Source organism: Pseudorca crassidens, chromosome 7 (assembly GCF_039906515.1).
Source record: "Pseudorca crassidens isolate mPseCra1 chromosome 7, mPseCra1.hap1, whole genome shotgun sequence".
In the NCBI taxonomy this organism is placed as follows: domain Eukaryota; kingdom Metazoa; phylum Chordata; class Mammalia; order Artiodactyla; family Delphinidae; genus Pseudorca; species Pseudorca crassidens.
In genome coordinates, this window is record NC_090302.1 from 108,197,141 (window position 1) to 108,222,256 (window position 25,116).

The 25,116-nt window shown below is 54.9% G+C and overlaps 1 protein-coding gene across 2 annotated transcripts in view; it reads right to left on the reverse strand.

Moving 5' to 3' along the window:
- Positions 1-14,676, reverse strand: part of FAM167A (family with sequence similarity 167 member A) — a 35,374-nt gene extending 20,698 nt beyond the window's left edge. For both annotated transcript variants that reach the window (XR_010945193.1, XM_067745325.1), the window contains exons 1-2: positions 14,386-14,676; positions 8,507-8,606 (exon numbers count right to left, since the gene is read on the reverse strand). The gene's annotated coding sequence lies outside the window, so the exon portion shown is untranslated. The remainder of the gene's footprint in view (positions 1-8,506; positions 8,607-14,385) is intronic.
- Between the last annotated feature and the right edge of the window lie 10,440 nt (positions 14,677-25,116).

A 25,116-nucleotide genomic window follows, 5' to 3' on the forward strand; every position in this document is an offset into this window, starting at 1 on the left:
GGCTCCTCTCTCACTGAGGCTTGGAGCTCCTCAAGAAGAGCTGAGCTTGCTGTCTTTCCGGATGGTTCCTGCAACCCCTTCCTGCAGTGGCATGTGACCAGAGGGATGCTCTGAGCCTGGGCCCGGGAATGAGAAGAAATCTTCCACCCCAACCAACGGCAGGGAAACCTAGCTCTTGCCTCCAGCCACACACATGAGAATCCCCTGAGGAACCTCCACAAACACAAGTCCCATGGCCATCCCAGGGGTCCTGATTCAGTAAGTCCGTGGCTGGACTTAGGCATCAGCATATTTTAAAGCTCCCCAAGTGACCTGAGATGACCAGGGTTGAGAACCGCTGGTCTTGAGACAGAAACACTAGACTTGGGATCAGATGGTCTGGCCGTAGGTGCTGCCAGGCTAGCTGAGCCTCAGTTTCCTCACCTGTAAAATGGGGGTGATAATAGCAACCTCCTAGGTTTGGGGGAGTGGCACAACTAAGGTTTGTATGTACCCTCTGCAGGCTTAGCATGCCCTGCAAATCTGGGGTGTTCTCATGGGGGTCTTCTGTGCAGCCTCACCGTCACACAGGCTTCTTAAGTATCTCTCCAAATCTAAAGACCTATTAGCCACAGTCTGGGGCCCCTCCCAGGCGCCATCTGCCTCTTTGCCGAGGTGCCAGAGTCTGTTTGGAGGGTGCCGGGGTGGTGTTTACCTACAGGGCGTGCTCCACTGACCAGGAGCGCTGGTTATTTCCAGCGAAGCTTTTTGGAGAGGATCTAGTTGCAGATGAGCCCTGAGATTTGTGAGCAGAAGAAGCTGCTGGGACGTCTGTCTCCCTCCCCCTTTCTGCCACCTGCACCCTGCCTGCAGAGGGAGGACCTGTTAGGAAGGGTCTTCCTTCAGCGCCACGGGGTAGGGGGCGGTGTGGAGGGGACAGTTACGACTGCCTTCTTGTAGCTGCCTCCTGGGCAGGGGGTGGGGGGTGGGGGAGCTTATTTTAATTAGTGGTTTCTAAATCAGTTCAGAGAAGACCGGCACAAAGGCGTCAGGATGGTTTGGAAACACTGGCGGGAACGCCAGTGCGCTGAGAATCAGTGGTGCTGACCCTTGATCAGCTGAGCTTTAGCGAGTGTGCACGTCCTCTCTCTCCAGCCTCAGAGCTGCCCTGAGAAGCAGGAGGGGTCACCCCATTTTGAGAATGGCAAAATCAAGGCTGGGAAGGTTGAGGGACTCGGGTCAGCCTCTTTCTACTCCAGAGGGCATAGGCCTTGGGGTCAGTCCCCCAGGGGCCCAGTTCTGCGATCTTGGTCATGTGGCTTCATGACCACTCTGTGCTTCTGTGTCTTCTCCTGACAAGTGGGAAGAACCAGGACCAGCTATGTAATTTGCTGGGGCTGGTGCAAAATGCAATCGGGCGCCTCATTAAAAAGTACTAACTAAAAAGATTTTCCGGCTTCCCTGGTGGCGCAGCGGTTAAGAGTCCACCTGCCAGTGCAGGGGACACGGGTTCGAGCCCTGGTCCGGGAAGATCCCACATGCCGCGGAGCAACTAAGCCTGTGTGCCACAACTACTGAGCCCGCGAGCCACAACTACTGAAGCTCGTGCACCTAGAGCCCGTGCTCCGCAACAAGAGAAGCCACTGCAATGAGAAGCCCGCGCACCGCAAAGAAGAGCAGCCCCCGCTCGCCGCAACTAGAGAAAGCCCACGCGCAGCAACAAAGACCCAACGCAGCCACAAATAAATAAATTAATTAATTAATTAAAAAAAAAAAGATTTTCAAGGGCCCTGTGGGCTGCCCAGGTCCCTGGCTCACGAAGCCACAGCCCCAGGGTAATAACATCAACCTCACAGGTCATTTTAAACATTACATAAGGTGACAAATATCGAGTCCTTAACAGTGCCTGGTCTACAGTAAGCCCTAGACAAAGTGACACTCACTGGGGACGTGGCAAAGGCAGAGAGCCCGAGGAGGGAAGCCACAGGAGGCTGCCAGACCTGGGGCCTGAGGCATCTGGAAAAACAGGGCCGGATGGTAATCTGACCAGGCCCAGGCATGCCCCGCCAGGCAGGCCACCGGGCTGCAGGGGAACACGAAATTCCTGAAGCAGAAGACAGCCCCCGGGGGCACGTCAGCCTTCCTGCAGCAGCAACGTGCCAGCGCTCGGGACCCACGCAGCACACAAGGACTGCTGTTCAAACACGCTCCTGGCTCACTCTGGGCGCACGGTTGCTGCCACGAAGATTGCCATGCCAGCCGTGAGCTAATTCCCCCAGCTGCTGGGGGAGCCAGGTGGGCGCAGCCCAGTCATTCGGCCAACACCCCATCTCATCATGACCTAGTCTGTCCACTTGGACAACTTCCAAACCCACTTCCTAGCTGGGCTCTGCGGGCAGGGAAGGATGCGCTGACCCATTCTCTCACTCTCTCTGTCTCTCCGGCCCTCTCTCAAGGGACACTCCCTCCCTCCCTCCCTCTTGCCCTACGTTTTCCTAAGAAACTCCAAGCCACTCTCTCCCTGTGTGGATCCCCAGGCTCAGGCCTGCTCCTTCCACTATGGGGTTCTCATTTCTTCTCCATGATACGCAATCCTTCCAACACCGAGTACCAGGCCCTGTCACGGCTCCCGTGACTTTGCACAAGCTGTCCCCTCGGCCTAGAATGCCCTTCCCTCCCTTCTCTGCCTCAGTTCTCAGGGATTTTCCCCTTCAAGTTTTTCTTGACTTGCCCAAGCTGTGTGTGCCCCCGGGGATACAACGAGACCACATCGGGCAAACAATTATGTCATCCCAACATTAGCTGACGCTTACTCAGAGCAGGTCATTCCAGGCATTGTTCTAAGAGCTAATGTGCACGGACACATTTAATCCTCACAATACCCCCACGAGGCAATATTATTCTTGTCTCCGTGACCCAGATGAGCAGACTGAGGCACAGAGAGGTTGAGTAGCTCGCCCGGGGTCACAGAACTAAGTGAGAAGGTGGAATTCGGAACCCTGCAGTCCGGCTCCAGGCTGGCTCATAACGCTGGACTCAGCGGCCCTCTCGGGCCACAGCATTTCTACCAGGAACTTTCTGCATGGTCTCCTCTGTCGGACTCTGAGCTTCAGGAGGGCAAGGACCAGGCTCTGCACCCTGGAACCCCCAGCCCTTAGGGCCAAGCTGCTCTCTTTAAATGTTCGTGAATGAACAAGCAAAGAGCACGGACGCCTCTCCCCCCGCATCTGGATGGGCTCAGAGAAGCAGAGGGGATCTGGGCTCCCCCACCTGTCCTCGCGAGACCTGACCTGACCTCGGGCGCCTGGATACAGGCTGTCAGGCCCAGCATCGTGAGGTGAGGGGACTTCTGCCCAGTGTCCCCTCCCTCCCCTGGAAAGAGCATTTCTGTTTCCTGGAAGGAAGTCACAGCTCTCGCCTCAGGGTGGCCACATGACTCAAACTGGCCCGTCAGAGCCCCCCTGGGTGGCTGTGTCAGAACCACCCAGAAGCCGGCCGTGGCCCCGCTGCTCACCACAGGGAGAGGGTCTGCCTAGCAAACGAAGCCAAGCAGATGAGGTAGCTGGAGGCCCTCAAGTGGGCCCTGTGGGAAGCAGTTCCACCTGACCTTGATTATAGAGCCTTGATATATCCTCCTACTTTGAAGCGGGTTCCTGACACTTGGAACCAACATAAGCGTGTGTTGGACAAAGGACATAAAATGACTCAGTGGATGTTGACAGTTGAGCATGAGGCTTGAGCTTGGCCAATCAGTTGCTCAGGTCCAGGATTCTGAGTCTGGGGCATGTGAGGCCAGGACGGAGGGACGTTGAACCTTGGAGGAAGATGTCAAGTGCAGGGGATGTGGCGTCATCTTAGCCAAACCATCCTTACTGAAGGACTGTGGGAGGGTAATGTTGTAATATAATAAGAAATATGTATTTGGTCTCCATCCCTGGTTCCTGACACAGAGCTCTTAAAACTCTTGTAATTTTCTACATGATGAAAGCAATAAGAGTATTTTTTGTTAGAGTATCTCAGTTTTGTTCCCACTTCTTGAAACAGCTCCAGGGCATTCAGGTGCAAAGAGGGTCATCTGTTATTAATAAGAAGCCACCTTCTACTACACCTGAGTTTATGTTAATGAGGTGACTGTTGGAAACCACTCAGGATGGGGGCTGGTTGCCAGGGGAACCAACCTGCGATGAGAGGGTTGGAACTTTCAGCCCCATCCCTGACCTCTGGGGAGGAGAGAGGGGCTGGAGGTTGACCTCATCACCACCCACCAATGATTTAATCAATCATGCCTATGCAATGAGGCCTCCATAAAACCCCAACTGAAGGGGTTCTGAGAGCTCCCAGGTTGGTGAGCACGCCGAGGTACTGGGGGGATGGCACACCTGGAGGGGGCATGGGAGCTCTGCACCCCTCCCCCTATGGACCTCTTCACTTGGATGGTAAATACAAGTACTAAATTCTTCCCTGAGTTTTGTGAGCTATTTAAGCAGATGACTGAATCTGAGGAAGGGGTTGTGGGCAATTCCTGGTTTACAGCCAGTTGGTCAGAAGTTCAGGTGACAACCTGGGACTTGCAATTGGTGTGTGAAGTGGGGGACAGTCTTGTGGGACTGAGTCCTTAACTTGTGGGGTCTGATGCTACCCTTAGTTGGATAGTGTCAAAATTGAGTTAAATCGTAGAACACCCAGTTGGTGTCTGCAGAGAACTGGAGGGTTGTTTGGGGTGGGAAACTCACACATCTGGTGTCAGAAGTGTTCCGGGAGGGGGTGTTTGTGTGAATAAAAACCTAGTGCCCCGATGAGTGGGTCTCAGACAGATCACTATGGGCCCTCTCGCCTCTCGGTTTTCTGAGCTGCCCCGACTCTGCCTGTTTTCTCTCTTGGGTCTCTACCTCCTGCCAATTCTGTGTACACCTTACAATAACACTGCTTTCTGTTGCTTATAACCAGGAGCGCTGACTGAAATGAGGGGGAGGCAAAGCATAGGACTGACAGCTAAGCAGTGTCATAAAACCACCTGAATACCAAGAGAGGCTCCCTCCCCCCATTTCCACGTGTCCCTTAGAGGGTGCCACCTCCAGCTGAGAACCAGAGAGCGGATGACCATTGTGGACTCAAAGAAGCTTTTACCAAGAGTCCATTCGCATTCATAGTTGATATGTTTCTTGTCTTTTTTTAAAAAAAAAAATTTATTTATTTAGTTTTGGTTGAATTGGGTCTTAATTGCAGCACGCGTGATTTTCGTTGCGGCGTGTGGGCTTCTCTCTAGTTGTGGCATGGGGGTTTTCTCTCCCTAGTTGTGGTGCGTGGGGTCAGTAGTTGTGGCGCGTGGGCTTAGTTGCCTCACGGCAGGTGGGATCTTAGTTGCCGGACCAGAGATGGAACCCACGTCCCCTGCATTGCAAGGCGGATTCTTTACCACTGGACCACCGGGGAAGCCCCTCATATGTTTCTTAATTTACGATCTACTACAGGCAGTGCCTGATGAGAATGTAATAACAGTTTTCCACAGGGATAAACTGACACGTATGCTGCTCCTTCCAGCAGAAGTGCCGCCCGTGGGTCCTCGTGCATAAGCTGACACGCTCTGGGTTTAGGTTTGGTGATACACAGAGCGCAGACTCTCTTGCACACGCGTGCAGGCCCGCCCTGGCCCCCAGCAGCAGAGCGGTGGGTAACACACAGGGGCTGTGGGTGGGGTTGGTAAAGGCAGGAACGGACCCTTAAGACACCCCATCCCTGCCAGACCTGCCTTGCTGAGGAAATTCAGATCCCGTGAGGGCCTCAGCCACCGTGTAGCCGATTCTTCACTGCAGAAGTGTCCCCACAGGACACAGACCCAGCAGCGGGGCCCACTCGCGGGGGCGGGGGTGTGAGGGCAGGGCCGCTGGCTCTGCTTGGTGCTGCCTCTGCTTATCCACCTTCTACCTCTGTGGGCCTCAGGCCCCGGACTGATGAGCCCAACCCATCAGTCCCCCAAAGAGAGCCGCCCTGTGGGCGTGTTACATGTGTCACCAGGCCTAAAACGCTCATTGGACGGACTCGGGCCCAGGGCTCAGGGGCCGCCCAGCGTCTTGGGAGTAGGGGCTGCAGGAAGGGAGGGACGGCACCCACTCTGGCTTTAGCCGGGCCAGGCCTGCCTGCCAGCTCTCAGCAGGGCCACACATCCCCACCTTCTACCCACAGGCCGTGACCTGAGGGCGGGTCAGGGGCTGCCAGGGCTGAGGACAAAGGGGACCCCTGCTTCCCGGGCTGCGGGTCTGTCCTCTGGGACCGGAGCCCCTCTCCAGCGGGAGCTCTGAGACTTGGCGAGTCACCTCGCCTCGCCTGTCTGGGTCTCAGCCGGCCCCTCTTTTGAAATGAGGTGTTGCAGCGTCCACCCTGTCAGCCACCGCCGGGCTGAGGACAGAGTCGGGGGGAAAGGGCTCCAGCATCTGCACTGCGTTTTATAAGCTTTCAGCGTGGCTCAGGCCATGGCTCACACCTGAACCTTTTTCTTTCCTTTCCCAAAGCAGCGAGTCCCTTTTCTTTCCAGGTGGGTGACAGGTCGGTAGGTCTGGGACAAAGAAGTGCAGCTAGGACGAGGCAGGCTTTTTTAGGTTTAATCATAAAACCCTGATGTTTATCTTAAACTGAGCGCACAGGGCTGGGCCTCGGGACTGACCTCCGGTGGCCGATGGAGGCTGTGAAATCCCGTCTGTGTTTTGTAGACTCAGGGAGCCCTAATGACCAGGGTTGAGAGGCTGGGGACACAGTCCTGTGGCCCATGGTCACCAGGGTGATTCCAGGAGCTGCCAGAGAACGTGTTTTCTCGCCTCCTCTGAGGTTGCCATGGTGACCGAAGCAGGAGGGGACACCCGCTGGTCTGGCCCTTCACAGATCATCTTTCCCAGCTCATCTTTATTCCAGGTCTTGGTCAGAGCTGGTGTTGGGAGTGCCAGAGATGGGGGGGAAGACAAGATGCAGAGACAGGACCCCGGGTACAAACTGTGTGCGCATGGCGGAGGCAAACTGAGCTGGGACGGGGTGTGTGGGGGGGTGTGTGTGTTGGGGGGGTGCTTTATTGTTGCGTGTGTGCTCTGGGATGCTAGTGAGGGAAGTGGAGTGGTACCTGGGTTCTTCCCATGCACCGGTGATGTACCCCTCAGGGGAGGGCACGCCCACAGGGGCTGCGAGCTGCCACCAGGAGAGCCCTCTGCTTTCCACTTCCTGGAAGCCACCCGTTTGCTGCCTGGATCACTCCTCCTGCCACAAACCATTGTGAGACTCCAGCCATTTCCTCTAAGAGCCTGAGGCTGTGCTCCTGCCCTCATGCCTTGCGCCATCAACTGACTTCCGCCTGATCTCACGCACCCGTTCACACGTCACCTCCACAGAGACCAGCTCTGACCCGCCCACTGAGATGTCCCTGCTTCCTTTTTCTTCATAGCTCTCCTCACTCACAGAACTAGGATGTTGCACGGTGAAGGTAAGTCCCCTGAGTGCAGTGACTTTCTCTTGTTCACTGCTGTGATCCTAGCACTCAGAACAGTGCCTGGCACATAGTAAGTGCTCAATAAACTTGTTGGATGAGTGAATGAGTGAGTGGATGAATGAAAGAAGGAGGACTTTCTGGGCAGTCGGTTTTATCCCTTTGTCCATCACAGGCCCTTCAGGGAACTCCCTTCTCACTGGGTCTACAGCTCTGCTCTGAAGCTCAGCTGAGGGCTGGCCAAAACGCTCCAGGATACCCCACCTTCCAGGCCATTTTCTGACTGCTTCCGGCATTGGCCTCTGTCACACGCACGGCACCCTGGCCTGTGTGACCTTGAACCGTGGGAGTGTCTGGCTCCCTGACCACTGTCTAGCTCCTCGATGGGAAGGGCATTCCTTTCTCTTTCATGTCCTGAGCACAGGGCTCTGCAAACAGCAGACGTTCAATAAATGCTGAGGACGGCAGTGCTGTGAGCTAGTGAACAAGTTCACACCTCCAGATGGTTTCCTGCCCAGTAGAAGACCTCCTGCAGCTTCAAGGTCAGAATGTTTCTAGCGAGTCTGAGTTGGGGGGCCGGGGTGGGTTTGGGAGACTGGTCTCAACTTGATGTTTTGGCCTTTCCGCGTAGCCTCAGGTTTGAATTTGATGAGTCTCTGAGCCTAATTCAGACACCACCTTATTCTACAGTACCGGGGGTGAGAGGCCCGGCGGGCTGCAATCCTCACTCCCTCACTGCCTGCTCCAGGAGTCCCAGCACCGCTGCTAGGGAAGGGGAATGGGGCCACCGTTTTGGACAGGCTCAACCCGGGTGGGAAACAGGAGTCCCTGACCGGGGCGTCAGCTCCAGGGACCACGTGCCCACCCCTAGCCCGAGTGCCTGCGGCCACTCACTTCCCCTCAGGGCTCTGCTTCTCCCCTGCCAAATGCATGGTTTGGGTGGAACGGCCTTGACACTTCCTTCCTCACCAATAAGCACAGAGCCTAGACCACGGCACCCGGTGGGGTTGTCACCTCGTCATGAAATCGCACTGGCAGGGGGCACAGGGACCCACTCACCCGTGTTCTCTCAGGCGTTCCTCCCAGTGAAGTTCGGTTTGCAACGTCCTGTGCTAATGGCCACGGCTCAGCTTCTCACTCAGAGCTCCCGCGTCCACACCTGGAATCACAGGCGCAATCACAAACATTAGGAAATCACACTGCAGCCTACAAACGTTTTCCCCACTTTCGATGGCCTGGGCTGGAGCGGCCTTCCTGAGAGTTAGACCCCAGAGAAATCACAAACCAGAGACGTTTCAAGACTTGCCTGGGGTCACACAGCTCTGTTCAGGGAGCTGGCTGGGCTCAGACCCGCGTCTTTGGACTCCAAGTGCAGCTTCCATTGTCTAGAAACCTTGCTCTGTCTCTCTGGGACCTCGTGAGACAAGAGTCTATAAAAATACTTGTTAAGGCCTCTGCATAAAGTGCTCGGTCCACGCTGAATAATTGATGGACCCTGCCCCCTGCCGCGGAGAACAGCACACAGGCCTCCTGCCGCGAGGCTGGGGATAGGCGGAACTTCCCTATCGTTTTTGCCCAGTGAAAGAAGTGGCTGAGAAAACCGCCAAGAAAGAGTTGTGCGTCCCTGTGGGTCGGGAAGAGGCCCTGGCTCCCAGGAGCCACAGATCTAATTTACTGCCTCGCTGAAAGGAGCGGGGGGCCTGCCGGGTCACCCGGCGTCGCCGCCCTGTCCCTTCCAAGGCCGCGAGGCCCTGGGAAAGGGCTGCTCCACCCCGACAGGCCGGGAGAAAGGTGCCTGAGAATCGGAGGGTCCCACGGGGGGAGTGGGGGGATTAGCCATGGGAAATGCAGCGTCCGAAGCACAGATTCTCCTCCGTGAGAACCCTGACGAGGCAGAGATGCTCAGGAGGGGTGAGGCAGCCTGTCGCCGCCCAGCCAACTGCTGCATGTGACCGCAGGACTCTTCTGGCCAAAGGCCATGGCAACGGGGATTAGGGGGGAGAAAGCAGACACAGAGTGGCCTTTAAAGCAATTTGCAGAGATCAAAGTAGAAGGCAGTTCGGGCGGGTGCTCTGGCTCTAAGAACAGGGAACATTTCACAGCTGAGCGAAACTCAGGCACCATTTCACAGCTAAAGACGCTGGGGCTATACATCCTCCCCCGTGGGGTACGTCCGCCCCACCAAAGTGTCTCCTAATTGGCATTTGTCTCAGCCCCCATCCAAGGCAGAGTTAGGACTGTCCGAGTCCACAGAATAACAGGCTCCAGCTTCAAATGTGCAGAAACAACCAGCTCCGGCTCAAATGGGAGAGCGTTGGGACGACTGGCTTTCTGTTTTACTCTGCGTCCAAAGTCCCAGAGCCCAGTGGTTTGGCAAGGACCTCCTAAGAAGTTTCACTCGCTTATGTAGGGCACCTCACCTGCATAGTCTGTTTGGGCGTGCTGACCTCTCAGGGGGTTGGAGGGCCCTCAGAGTTGCACTGTGTTTGGGCAGGGCCCGTCATAAGGATGTGGGAGTGAGGGGCCGTTCCAGCTCTGTCTGCAGCTCATCCAAAGTGCAGCCCTGCACCCGCTCCGGGGCCCAGGGAGAACAGAAAGTAGGGTGTGTGCCCCTGCTCCCTTCTCAGGTCAGTTGAGCTGAACGTAGCTGGGCTGCTGAGCTGCCTGAGTTCACACTTCACAGAGGGCAGGAATCGGGAGCCGGACAGAGAGATGCAGCAGGTTATAGGGATGGGACAGGGCTGCGTGTTGGTGGACGTGGGTTGATAGCCCAGCCCGGACACTTACTAATTCTATGACCTTGGGATCATAGTGGAATCAACTGCAAAGCCTTGGAAGGATCCAATGAGATAGAGTGTATGTGAATTCTTAGTTATGCCTCTAACAGGACGGTCACCTCCCGCCCACAACAGTGCTTGGCTGGACCTCTCCTGGCTGCAGAACCACTAACGTTAGCCCACATGTTTCTGTGCACTCCAGAACGCGCAGGACAGCACGCTGTTGCCTGCCCAGGACTCTGGGCTGCACGAGTGGTCTTTTCTCGTCGGCAGCTCTGATCAGACACTGCACCTCCTTGAGGACAGGGCCATTGTCCTGCTTCCTTGGTGGGATGTCCATGATTGATCTTAAAACCCTTCACAGACATGAGATGTTCTGTGTGGTATCACCGGGCCAGCTGCAACCAGCCGCATTCAACGAGGGACACCCCAACCCCGGCTGGCATTGGCAGCCTGGTGTAGGGTCCCCCCTCTGCAGAGGGGGCTCTGGGAAGTGACTGGCTGTCTTTCTTACCGCTCAGCACGAGACATTTGAGAACTCGCAGGGTAAACGTTAGAAGCACATTCTCCTAGGTGAAAACAGAGGTATTCAAGACATGCGGGCCAAACGAAGTTTGAGACACTCTTGACTCTTGAAGGAGCAGAGTGAAAGCATCTGGTGAGACCTCAGGGGGAGGTATGGTCGGGGCTCCTAGAGAGACAGATGGCTGTGACCTCACTGAGCCCACAGAGCAGGCCGTCTGAACTCTGCTGGACCCGCTGGCAAATAAACAGTGTTCAAAAAATGTCTGTCTGTGTGGCAGAATTCAGTCTGAGGCTTATTTCCATCCGGCCTGATAGGGAGGTCTGCTCTCACCTTCCTCAAAGCTGTCGGTGTCTGCCATCAAACAAGTAAACAAACAACAACACAACAGAACCTGAGAATTTGGACCAAGCTAGTAGGACAGTGTACAGTAAGGCGGTGCCCCAGGGTGAGGCGCATGGAAATGCTCCCAGGACGAGGGAGGTAGTGTCACTTTGACTTGATGATGGACAGGGGCGACCAGGGCGCGAAGTGGCCTCCCGCTCAAGGATCCTGATTTAGAACCTTCCTGCATAATCATCACCCTGGACCGCCTCAGCTGGCCTTCTGGGGCTGAAGTACCTGCCTCACACTCAGGCCCTGCTGGCTTCCTGGAATGAGGAAACAAGCTCAGCCTTCAGTGGGCCCTGAGCTGCGGCCTCCGTGGAGGTCACCGTCTGGGCCCATTATGTACCTGGAAATCGGCTCTGGGCTGGGCCTTCCAGGTCCCAAGGGACGAGCCCTATGACATAGTCTCTGGGAACCCATGACCAGCTCCCACATCTGGATCAGGATACCTGAGGGGAATTTCTGGCCATACTGGAGAGATGGCCTTGAAGAAGCGGGAGCTCAGTCTGTGCCCCGGGAGAAGCTGAATCCCGCCCCTCCCCAGGGCTCTGCAAAGGCTGCTGGGCAGGGGCCAGGAGTGAAGCGACCCCTGATGCTGGGGAGCTCACTGCCCCCCTACCTTCCTGGATGGGTGTGCCCACAGGGAGACCAGCTGCTGTGCTCTGCATTCCCTTCCTTAAGGAGTTTCTCATGGGCGAGCATAGCTGGGGGGGCAGGGGGGGGGACCGTCAGGTAGCATTCAGGAGGAAAGGAGCCAGGAGTGAGGCAGTGCACACTTGTAACTTCTCCTCTCCATTTCTCTGTCGTCTTGTCTCCTTCCGCTCCCACACCTCTCCAGAGACAAGCGTGGAGGGGCTGGGGGGCAGCGTGTGGAAGCACCGGGCTTTCATGCACCGGGGCAGCTGTCCTAGCCACGTAGAAACTGACATTTGCAGTCTTCCTAACTCTTGTCGGCAACTTGACCCCCTGTGGCGGCTCAAACTCTACAGGCTGATGGCAAAGCTCCTTCTAAACCCCTTGCCCACCTCCAGATCCTTCCGGGTCCGCATGCCCACTGCCCTCCATGTAGCCCATGCTCGCCGCTTCGAGGTCTTCTTCAGAATTTGCTTTTCCTTCCTTTCTCCTCGCCCCAGTCCAAATCCCAGGGTACATGCGCATATTAAGAGCCATCCTGGTTAATCCTAGAGGGTCTCCGATTTGTGAGTGAGAACTCTGTCCCGCCTAGTCTACAAACCAGGGAGCAAGCTGTTTCCATTATCATTCATCTTCCACCTTTGCAAATAGCTCTATGCCCCAGGCAGGCAAAGAGCGATTGCTGGGGAGAGCGCAGCTCCCAGAGGGTGCTGGTAATCCCAGACGCTTCTGTAGGGCTGAGGGAGTTATCCATGGGCAAAATTTACCTAAAGAAAGCCGCCTGCGTGTGTGAGTGAACAGCCTGACAAGCAGTTTCTTCCTCGTCGGCCTGGGGCTCGGTGGAAGTCTCTCAGCAATAGTTAGGCACTGCCTTAATTTACTTCCCGGCCAGAGTCCATATTGTAAGGAGACCAAGCGGGTAGACACGGAGGTGGGATTGTTAATTTAGTGGAAATCCATGCATGTAACTGGGAGGACAAGACAGGAGCGAGTGCATGAGAAGTTGGGGGTCTTCAAGGGGGCAAGGAGGAAAAGGGGGGTGAGGGAGGACCCTTCTCTCTCCCGGCTTCAGGGGAGCAGGTTGAAGCCAGCCAGGTCAAATGCAGAGCCTGGCTGCTTTCCTGGCTCCACAGGGCCCTTGAGGTGCCAGGGATGTTCCCAGGTCACAGGACAGGCCCTGCCCCGCAGCTCTCTTTTGGTCTGGGTCTGACTGGTTTCTTCCCCCTCTCTGGCCTCTCTGATCAGATGTCCAAAAGCAGCCTTCCTTTGAGAGCACTGTCTTAGGAGTCAGCACGTTCGTTAGCTGAACCTCTCTGCTCTTTTCACCAGCCCCACGAGCCGCACCAAGTTACTGAATCTCTCGGAGACCCATTGGCAAAATGGGGGTATAATGTTCCCGCGAAGGGTGATTGTGAGGGTCAAACGCCCAGCGGGTGTGAAGGGTTCTCAAGCAGTGCCCGGCTGGCAAGTGCACTTAGGAAAGAAGAGCCGTCATCCTTACGCACTCAATACAGCTTGTAGCTGCTCTGCCAGGCCCCTTAAAACTCCGCTAGCAGAAGCTCCCACCCTGCAGATGCGGTCAGGCCACCTCTGCTCTCCCTGGACGTTGCCCAGCTCTCCACTCTCCATCAGCAAGACTGTCTCTGGGGCATCAGAAAGGAAGCTGCTTAGAGCCACGCCTCCCTCGGGCACTTTGGGGATTGCCCTATTGGTGGGACCTGGGCTCATTCCACCTGGGATTCACCAGGAACCGCTGGGAGCTGGTGGAAACTTAATCTGGGAGAACGTGCCTGCGGGTTTAAGACAGTGGCTGTGATCCACCGACCTGGAAGCAACTCACCTTCCAGATCTTCTCCAGAGGGGCAGGGAATGAAAAACAGCAATAAGGGATTTTTTAAAAAGCAGAACAGACAACCCGACTTGGTGCACAGAGACACCTGCCCCCTGGCCTCGGGCCACAGACCTTCCCGCCTTCTCCCAGTGACCTGGGTGCCCAGCCGCAGGGCTGACCCTCTCATTCCCAGGGGCCCTTCTGGCTGTACAGCCCCCTCTGATCGCACTGGCCTCAGCCTTTCAGAGCACCCTCGGGCCCAAGTGCCCTGGGTCACTTCTCCTGAGTTAGGGATTGCGTCCTTGGGGGCAGGAATAACCACATCGCTGAGCCTGAAGTAGGCAGAGGGGACCAGGTGGGCTTGGAGGCGACCAGCGGTCTGGGAGTAGACCCGGAGAGACTGAGTGGGGCTCCTCCCTTTCAGACCTCAAACCTCACATCTCCACCCAGATCTTATTCCTGGAAGGGGCCAGCCAGGAATATGGGAGATGGAGTCCAGCCGAGCTGTCCCGCTCCCCCTGAGGGGAGCGAGCCCCCAGGAGCGGGTGAGGCAGGACCTCATCTCCTGCGGGCTGGTGTGTGTGGGGGGCGGTGCCCGCTCCAGGGCGCATTGGGGTCCGTGCTCCCCCAGCCCCGGACTGGGCTGCTCCCCGCCACTGCCAGCTCTGAGGACCTGCGGCGCCCCGACTGGCAAGTGCACTCCCCTGGCAGTGCCGCCGGCCACAGACACATCATCCCCAGTCCGGCCCCCAGACCTGGGAGCGTCCCCGCCCTACTGCAAACCCACCTTCCGGGGCGCTCCGAGGCCCATTCCAGGGGTGTCACCGAGGTCCCCGCCTCCTCCTTTCGACGCGGGCTCCCGCTCGTCCGCAGCCCAAGGCCCCCGCTTCGAGGCTGAGCCGGCTTCTGCCTCCCTTTCTCTCTCGCTTCTGGGAATTCTCAGCACTATTCTTTTTTTAAGGGATTTTTTTTTCTTTTTTTTTTTTTTTTTTTGCGTTGCGTCAGGGCGGTTGCCTGGCGACGGCGGAGCTATTCCACCGCGAGCCTTTCAGTCGCGAACCCCTCCAGCCTCTCATTCAAGTCTCTCCGCCCGCGGCTCCGGGGACGGGGAGGCGCCAGGCCAGAAGGCGCGCGCCGGGTCCTAAAGCCCTTCCAGCGGCTCGTTCCCGGCCAGGACCCGAACCGAGCAGCTGTCCTGCCGCAAGTAGAAGCAAAGCACACGCGATGGCCAAACCCTAGACGAAACCAAACCCAAATAGGCTTTAAAAAAACAAAAAACAAAACAAAACGAAAACACAGAAAACCGAAACCAAGGCAGTTTTCCTCCAAGCGTGGCCACGTGGCTTCGCCACTGTCAGCAGTTTGCCTGCGTGGAGGGGCAGGAGAACCCCCTTCCAGCGGTATCGGCAGGCTGAGAGCCTACACTCCACCCACCAGCGGCTTGAGTTCCAGCTGCCAGCAGCAAGGCCCATACTGAATGCCTAGCACGTGTCACAACACTGTCACAGCCACTCGGTGGGGCAGATGTGGGCATCCCCAGCTTACAGATGAGGAAACTGAGGCTCAGAGAGGAGAAGTAGAAACAGACGTTCTTCCAGATCTGTCTCCCAGACCAGACGGGAGTAGCCCAGGGGGGCCTGCCCCAGACCATGTGTTTCCTCCACTAACCACAGCTTGGCCTTTGGGATCAGTTCTGACGGCAGACAGGGGACTCCAGTTCAGATGGGGGTAGGGGAGGGAGGGGGTGAGGGGGTGTTCTGCTTCCTCCTGGGACCTCTGTCCCCCAGGGCTGACTACTGGAAGTTTGCCTTACTCTTGCGGCAGCCTAGGCATGGCCAAGTTCTTTTCCCAGACTTGGGGTTTGCAGGGTCCTTCAAAGTTATCTCATCTGCCATGCTCACAACAGCACTGGGGGTGCAGGGCAGGCGTCGTTATTTCCAGAGTAGGTGTACACACTGCAAAGTGACTTGACCCAAGGTGGCTGGCCTTGTTTTCTGTGGGACTCGGCCCCCACTGTGCCTGAGACACTTGTGCTGTCCCCTTGTCCTTCACTGCAACTCCCCATCTGGGCCCGGTCCCACTCCCTTCCTTCCCTCTTCTCTAGGACATCCGCTAAGGACTTTGTCTAAGGAGACATCCCACGAATGGGGGCACCTCTTCATGCGAACGGGCTGGTGGGGCTAAAGCAGCAAGTGTGCCCGAACAGGGGTTTTCTGGGGAGTCACAGCATTGACCCAACCTCTTGACTCTAGCTCCTAAATACGGATCCAATTCTTCCACTTCCTCCCGTCCCCTGTGCCGCTGCCCTGGCTCACGTCAGCTCGCCCCAGCTCCAGCACCAGCCCCTTGCTCACGGCCCTGCACCCACTCTTGGCCCCCGACCTCTTCGCCTGAGCCAGCTTTTCCTCCACAGCCGGAGCAGACGCAGAATGGAAAGCCGATCCTGGCTTCTCTCTGTTTACAGACACCCAACAGCTCCCATCCCTTCCAGGGTCAAAACCCAGCATGGGGCTTCCCTGGTGGCGCAGCGGTTGAGAGTCCGCCTGCCGATGCAGGACGGACGGGTTCGTGCCCCGGTCCGGGAGGATCCCATATGCCGCGGAGCGGCTGGGCCCGTGAGCCATGGCCGCTGAGCCTGCGCGTCCCGAGCCTGTGCTCCACAACAGGAGAGGCCACAACAGTGAGAGGCCCGCGTACCGCAAAAAACAAAAAACAGCATGGCCACCGGGCCCGTGTGGCCTGGCTCTGCCTACCTCTTGGGCCTGGCCTAGCTTGACGCTCTGCTCTCCAGACCGATGTTCTTCACACCTGCTCCTCCGGCAGGGGGCGGGCCGCACTTCTGCCTCCTGAGGGAACCTAGGTGATCCTCTCCTTCCTGGGCCAGTTGTCATTTTATCTTTATTTGTGAGGCTATTTGATTAGTATCTGTCTCCCTCCGAGGCTGTAGGCTTTGAGGGGCAGGAATCTTGTCTGCAGGCAGAAGGCGTGGTCCCGCTCAGGAACTCGGCATCCTCCTGGGCTGGATGTCCCTGGCTGAATACTCAGCGTTTGCACCACTGCTCACCAGTGTATTCCGGCCCCAGCATGTGACAAATGCTCTCCTTAGTGGAGCCGTCCCACCCCATCTGGAAATGCTGTCTCCCATCTTCACCCTCCCAGCCCCTCGTTCGACATGGAGCTCCTGCTTCTTGTGAGTACATTGTCTTCTGTCTTCACACAGACAGGCAGCCTGTCCAGGGCAGGCAGGGTCTCTGCCCCCTGCTTCCCATTCTGCCTGGTACATACAGGCCTGGATCCTCAACCAGGAGAGTCAGCAAGGCAGAGACGGGAAAAAGAGGAAGTAGAGCCCGACCTCTGCTGGAACAGTCTCGCGTCTACTGCCTAACCACAGGACGGGGTCAACTGAGTTATAGTTCGCGCTCTGGCACAGGATAGCATGTAGCCGTCCAAATAACATTCTCAAAACAAATTTGATGACGTAGGAAAGTGCTAATGATCTCATGCTAAATAAATAAGACTGGAACATCCAATGTCAAAGTAAACAAGACATGATGAAAGCTTTAATTCTAATAATATCTAATTCTCTTATATGTGTAGAAGAAAGATTGGGAGGGTATATGCAAATATTAGCTGTGGCTTTTCTCTCGACGGTGCGATAACAGAGGACTTTACATTTCTTCTACAGGCTGGCGTTAATTTTTTACATTTTCTGCAGCGAACAGTTTTTGTAATTAGCAATGTCAAGAGACACTATGACAAAGAGAAGATGGCCCCGTGTTTGGGGTACATACCTGATGTCTCCTGCTCTGAATGGAGCTGTCTTTTATATGAGGTGCTGTGAGGTTGGGCTGGAGCCCAGAGCAGCCGGGCCACCTGGGAGCTCTTCCCCTCCGGTGGCCCTTTGGATCAGGGAACATTGGGCCAAGCCTGGGAGAGTACGTCTGGACTTGGTGACAGCACACTGATTCTAAAGTTGCCTTTTGGATCAATCCTAGGGAATCCAAGTTAGTTTTCAAGAGGCAAGATGAGTGAGGCATCTTTTGATCCTACAGAAGTCCTGTGAAATAGGGCACTCAAGAACTATTCTCCCTACCTTACCTGTGAGGACACCAAACTTGGAGAGCTTAGGGGGCTTGCTCAAAGTCACCCAGCTGGTCTGACCCCGAATCTAGAGCACTTCGTTCTGCAGCGCACTGACCCCGTAGTCCCTCCAAGCAATGGGCAGGGCAGCCTCAGTAACCACAATGCGCTCGATCCACGTGCAATGGCCGGGGATGACCTCGTGTATAAGGTGACTTGTGAGCAGAGATTTGACGGAGATGAGGGAGTTGGTCAGGAGGGGAGGGGAGGAAGGGTGTTCCAGGCAGAGGGCACAGCCAATGCAGAGGCACCTTGTGGGCACACGTGCCTGCGCAGCGGTGCCTCATGCGGGAGTGCAGTGCGGGGGTGAGGGGTGGGTGACGAGAGTTGTGGGAGATGATGCCAGGGATGTGACAGGGCAGGGGTGCTGGCAGATCCCATGGACCTGGCAGACCATTGTAAGGACGCGCCTTTCCCCCAGGGAATGCAAAGAATGCACACCTGGGATGGGTCTCTGCCGTCTTCAGCTCCCACAGCCCGAAGTCTAAATTAGCCTTACCTGTTCCCACCAGCCTTTTTAAGCTACTCATGGACAAACTCCCTTGTCTAAGGCTCCTGTGTATCCCTCCTGCGGATGAAAATTTGGTCCCCATTCATTGGATGAGAGAAGGAAGGAAAGAAGAAATTTCTGTTTGGCTCTATTTCCGGAAGACATGGAGGGTGCTGACACCGTCCCCAATTAGAACTCGCAGTCCCCGGCCAGAGTCCTCTAGTTTCTACCATCTGCCTTTGGGAGGGACATTTCCATCATGGGTCAAGCATTTTAAGAGGATCCAGGAAGTGTTTGTCATTTGGAGGCATTGATGTTGGCAAGGATAATGGCTCTTTGCTGCCCTTATCTCTCAGAAGAGGTTGACTCAGGCAGAAGCACTGAAGGGAGGTGGGGGACCAGCTTGCCATCCTGTAGGGAGCCCGGGGGGGCGGGGCGGTCAATGAGCATTTATGGGCGGCTCGCTCCGTACCAGCCGGTGCTAAGTACCGGGTGCGGTGCCTGCCGTTTATTGGTGTAGGAAGTAATTAACAAAGAGCATCTACCTTAGAACTGGAGTTGGGCAGGCGTCAGATGCCGTCTAAGCCCAGCTGAGGAAGATGAGGAGCTGGCTAGGAGAGGCAGCGGGGAGGCCTGACAAGGAGCGTGGCAGGAGAGGAACAGCGTTTGCAAGAGTGTGTTCAGGCCAGAAGGGGCTTGACCGTGGCTGAGAGGAAGGGTGCAAGAGGACATGACGGGCCAAGGTGAGGTCTTTGAACATGACTCTGAAGGTAGGGGGTTAAGAAGGATGAGTGTCACGGCTTTTGTGTCTTAGAAAACCTGGATGGATGACGGGACAAGACAGGAGGAAAGACCAATAAAGAGATGGTTTCCATCTTACTAGTCTGGCAGGGACTGGCTCACTGCATTTTCCAGGGGATGCTGGACCGCGGGGTGTTGGGGGAAGGGGCACAGCAGGGGATCTGTAGGCCGGCAGGCTCAGGTTGAAGTCCTAGCTCTTCTGTGACTGGCGTGCGCCTGTATGGCATCACTCAAATTTTAGTTATAGTTACTTCATCTGTACAATGGAACTCATTTTAGTAGTACTAGCCTTATACATGGGCAAGAGGGCCTGCCTTGGACCCCACGCTTTAGAGAGCCCTGCTCTGGGTCTCCTCCAGGTAAGGGGGCCGTGAGGCCAGAGAACGTGCCCACTCCAAATCTGTTCCTTCCTTATTCTGTGCTCTAGGCATCCAGGATCCAGGAATTTCCTGCCCAAATGGCCAGCATCTGGGCCCGTGCAGGCCTCTTTCCTGGTCTCCGGAGTGTGGGTGAAGGTTGGACCCTCAGGATGGGGCTTCTCCTGCATAAGCGCAAGGGCCCTCAGGTCAGAAAGGAAAGAGGGAAGGCCACGGGTGGGGCTGAGACCTCACCTCCCTGCCCCTGGCGTTGCAGGAGTCCAAGGATTTGGAATTGAAACCTGCCTTTGAGGTTGTTATAAAGATATGTTTGTCCAGACAAGAGGAAAGAACAAACATTGTCTAACAGTTCGTTAGCCTGGTTTACAGCTCTCAAATATTTGGACACGTGGCGCGTGGGCCTCCATTTACGTGTTGGCTTTGGGCCTCTCAAACATTGAGGGTGGGCCTGATTACAGGCCCGGCTTGCTGGTTTGTTTAAGAAGCCCAGGACACTGCACGCAAGTGTGAACTCTTGTCACCCGGTCACTCCCCTCTCCACCGTGGCTTGTCCTGCAGAGTTTGCGCTTTTATCTTATGGACGTTTGTAAGACTCACCATCTAGAAGACGCTGCAGGATATTTCCAGGCCCAGCACCAGCACATTTGAGTGACAGCTGGAATGAGGTCTCCCTGGCACTCCCAACTCTGGAAGGAAAGAAGAAATGATGCCACTAATGATGGCGGTGAAGCAGCCCTGATGGTCAGAGGAGAGCCTTTAAGCATCATCTCACCCCCTTTGAATGATGGAAAGAGCCTTGGATAGGAACCGGGAGATCCAGGCTCCAGTCCTGGCTCTGTTACTCATTAGATCTTTGTCAAATCACTGGAACGAGAGGTTCAAGCTCTGGCACCTTCTGACCCAGGATTCCATGATGCTCCCCACTCTCCGAATAGAATGTATCACGCTGGGCAGAAGGCAGGACCAGAAGCTGCAAAGTGGGAGGGCCTGGCAGATACTTCAAGTCTGGGTCAGCAAGAGGTCAAGGCCAGCTAGACAGAGAGAAAGAGTCCTGTGGGTTTGCAATGAGGCTGGGGTGAGAGCCAGCAGGTGAGACACTCACAGACAAGGCTGTACCCCCATATCTTGGGTAGCGCCTGCTTGTTCTCTGCCTTGCTTTAGTCTGGCGGGTGGGGTGGGGTGAGGTGCTCCCGGCTGATGGAAGCACAGCCGCCGACTCCCAGTTGCTTCACGAGCTCAGCAGTGCTCCTAGCGGCCGATGACTTTATTCTTTTCATATCCACCAGCCAATCTCTAACGATACAGAGGCCAAGGATGGGTGTCAGGAGAAGTTGTCACATACAGGGATAAAGTTGATCTTTCTATCACTAAGAAAACCTAGACCATAAGCATGGGCTTTAGAGGCAGAAATAGGGCCAAGTCAAAAAAGATAACGGCATGCTTGTTATCCATCACTGGGGAGGGATTCTGGGGGAAACCAGTCTGTGGGTCTTCATGTTCACCCCTTTCCGAGAATTGTACCACAAGGACAGACCTCCTTAATCTCCCTTATGCTTAACTGCTCTCCCCAGATCAACTCAAACTGACTGCCCCCATAGAAGTTGAAGCAAATGGGATACACACTTTCTCCCACCCCATCCTGACCAGCCAGGAGGGGACGAAGTGTACTGAGTGCCCAGTTCGGGCTTTGGGGACCTTGGGTCTGATCCTGACTCTGCCACTTGCTGCTGGGCGGCTTTGGGCAAATATCTAACCCTTCTGAGCCTCAGTTTCCTCACCTACACATGACAGTGCCTCCCACTACGGGTCGTTGTGAGGATTAGAAGCAATGCCTATAAAACGCCTGACAGAAGTTTGGAACAGAGTAGGAACCCAGTAAACGATGTTTTTTTTTTACCATGTCTGTGCGCCGACTGATCCTCTGATTGTGCCCCATCTGAGAAGGGTCGTGCGTGTGGCTCTTTCTAGCCTAAACCGCAGCGTGAGTAAACATGAAACGATCAAGCTGGCAGGATTCCCGAGTGCCTTAGCTGCCTTGTTTGTCTTCCTTGAACATGAAGTAGCTGTTTGGAACCTGAGACTAGGAAAATAGGACAGAGCACGGAGCAGAGCCACATACCCCGTGGTTCAGCCGCAGTCCTCAGGCACAGACTCAGGGCACTTCCTGGCGGGGACGCAGCCAGCACTTAGCAGGGTCGCCTGCCACCACCCTGACTACCATCTCATGACTAGGACTGTTTCTGGTCCAAGGACAGAACTGGCAGCAGACAGGGAGAAGCACCCTGAGATGGGCCTACTGATGCTCTCAAGGATGTGGGAGACCAAGGGACGGGTGACAGATGGTGAACACACAGAGAAATTACTTCTGCAGAACCCCTTGTGAGTCACTTTCAGGTTAATGTTTCATGATAGGATCAAAATGTTTAGCAAACAGAATCAGCCCTCCTTGAAAATGGTTGTTGTGATGATGCCATAGGCTTATGAGAAGGGGGAGGGGGAGGGGGGAGAGAGAGAGAGAGAGAGAGAGAGAGGGAGAGGAAAAGAAAGGGGAGGAGTGGGGGAGAAGAAAGGAGGAAAAGAGAAGAGAAGGAAAATATTCAGGATGGTTCTGTGGTCTGAATGTACCACCTTGTGTCTAGTTTCCTCTGCCAAAGAAGAAATGGAAGGAAACAAACTAAGCCAGGGATGCCAGAGTGTCCCGGATGGGCTGCTGGTGATGGGGTGGGTAGTTTGAGAGCTGGGTCGTCTGTCCTCTCCCGTCCTAGGCACGAGTCGACGTGGCTCCCTTGGTTCACCTGGGACGTGGTCTGGCCACCACTAGCCTCCCTGACACTGACTTACAGAAAGACAGCAGGGGCTCTCTCTCCCCTGTCATTAAAGAGCCTGTGTGATCAACCCTCTTTTCTCAGGAGCTAAAAGAGGGTAGTAGATTATACCGTCTCCTTTTGCAGGAAATCAGCGAAGGGTCAACTTTGCTCTGTCCTTTCTGCAGATGAAGAGGCCGAGGAGAGAGTGAGCACTTCTCTAAGTGCCCCATAGCCTGCATGGGAACCTGACTGCTGAGCTCGGGACATTAAAATGTTTTCCATTTATGACTTGGGAAAATTCCACAACTTGCCCCACCTTCCCTCAAGGTCCAGGGGGCTGAGGTGTTTGCACCTGGGTACCTGGAACGTGTGTGACCCGAGTAGGGGCAGAGCCATGCAAGCGGTCCCCTACCCCGTACCTTTCCGGGCCTGGAATTCAGTCCTGTGTGTGGAGGTGGTCCCTCCCAATGCTGAAGCAGGGGAGCGTGAACTTAGGCCGCTCTGGCTGTAGGCCCCCAAGTAGGCTAGAAACTCCAGTGTGTCCTGTTTGGGAGACTGTTTTAAGCTGGAATGTGGGGCAGGGCTGAGGCAGGACCGGAGTCTGGGGAAAGAAATGAGTTAAATGGAGGGTACTGAGGGCTGAGCAGTGGCGACCCCCCTCTTGGGAGCCTGAGAGGAGAGCTGAGGCCCCAAAGACCCAGGCAGCCTGTGCCTTCTCCCTGCGTGCTCTGGGCCTTCGAACTTCTGCTCTGGGTTCCACTGAGTCACCAGGCTTGGTCTCAGCTTCTGCTACTGTCCTGCATGGGGCCCAGGACCGTCCTGGGCACTCAGCCCCAAAAGCCCTTCCACTGACTCGGCCGTGTCCCATCAGGGGTGGCCACAGCAGGCCGGGGCGGCCTCTCAGGGGTCCAGGGAGGGCCCAGAGTTGCCAAGCTGCAGACGTTGCCGATCTCTCTTTAAACTACGGAGAAAGTCTGATTTGCGGCAGCTCAGCCTTCAGGGTTTGAAGCTCCCAGAACAGCTGCTCTCAGCTCAAGCCGGTCATTAGCGGGCTTGTGGGTTGGAGGTCTGGGAAGAGTTTTCCAGGAGGCAGCACATTGGAGAGGAAAGCGGACTGGCCTGTGGGTCAGGAGCCCCGGGATCCAGTCCTCGTGTTCCTGCGCGCCAGCTGGCAGCCCGAGCAGATCTCTTTCCTTCTCTGAGCCCTGGAAAATGGGGACGGTAGGACCCAGGTGAGGGTTCTTCAGTCATTCACCAGCTATGACCGAGCACCTTCGGTGTGCTGAGGACTGCTGGAGACCCTGGGGACGGAGTGACAGACAGAACGGTAAGGCCTTTTCTTGTGGGGCTGACCTGTATTCTAGTCAGCGCAGGAGGCAGACGGGCAATAGCCATCAGATAAACCGATCAACACGGTAACTTTACTTACGGATAAGTACCATCCAAAAAATAAAACAGGGTGACTCAGGGAGAGAACCGGGGTTGGGGGAGTGTCCAGAGAACGCCACTGTCCAGGCCAGTGATGTCTTGTGCGGGGTGAGAGCACTGAGGTGGTCGTGAGCGGGCAGATGCCAGATCTCGTGGAAACGGAGCACGTAGGATCCACTGTGACTGGGGAAAAGGGATGGAGAGGATGCCTGCTGGACATTTAGTAGGTCAAAACCAGCATTTAAAAAATGAAATAAAACAAAGCACACAGAAGAAAGGGGAAGGGTTAGGAATAGAACACAGTAGAATAAACGGAAGGTAAGAATAGGTAATTTGGGGTGAAACTTTGGATTGAGTTATTTACATGTGTGTACTGGGTTGTAATGTAAATTGCAGGTCACAATTAAAAAAAAAAAGTTTGGCAAGCCATTGCTGTGTGCTTTCCAGTCCTTTTGTCTGCAGACACCTCCTCTAGGGCCCAGGGGTTATGACTTTCAAAACCTTAATGATGGGCCCTGTACCCTCTCCAGTTTTGAACGGAGCTATTTCTGAAAAAACAAGTCCTTTTCCTGATTCACTTTGTTATAAAGCAGAAATTGACACACCATTGTAAAGCAGTTACACTCCAATAAAGATGTTAAAATAAATAAATAAAAAAATAAAACAAAAACACAAGTCCTTTTCCTATTGGAGTTCCCAAGGATTAGGGATAAGTGCAATTTGGTGAACTTCTGGATAACTGCTAAAGATCACATTTCCCTGCTGCCTCAAGATTTTTTTCAGGGTTGCTGTCCCAGAATCTCCCTTTGCTTCTGGGCAATAGTCCACCTGTGAGTACAGAAGCTTTGCCCTGCCCCCTACCCCCCGCCCCATAACCTGTGTCATCCTGTTCTCTCTCTCTTTCTCCTTTTTTTTTTTTTAATCTAGTTTTAGTGTCTCTCAGGGTCATACATGTATGTAGTTTGAAGACTCAGAGAGGCTCCTTTGCCTCTGCCAGCTGCCGGCTCTCTTCTGCTCTCCAGACTCCATACTTTCAGAAATTTCAACAGATGCTTGTGACATTTACCCCCATTTTGCCAAATATCAGTAGCAGGTTTAGATTGCTACTTCTTGATTTTTTTCGGTTTCAGACATGACCTTTTGATTTCTTATTATGAAGCAAATTTAGCTCTTCTCAATCTCTCCAGCACACCCTCCTTATCTCACCATCTCTCCAGTAGAGCCATGTAATTTTTATAAGTATTCAGTGTCTGTATTATGATTACATAAATTCTACTCGCAGCTGAGCCATATAGTATACTACACTTTTTTTTTCAAACACGATAATAAACTTTCCCTGGATATAATTGACTTAATTTTTCATTTGCTTAATTATCTATATGTTTATCATTAATTCAACCCTCCAAGCTAGTTGTCCCTAGTTGTGTAAGTCTCTTCTTAATACATTCGAACATATTGGGCAATATGATAATATC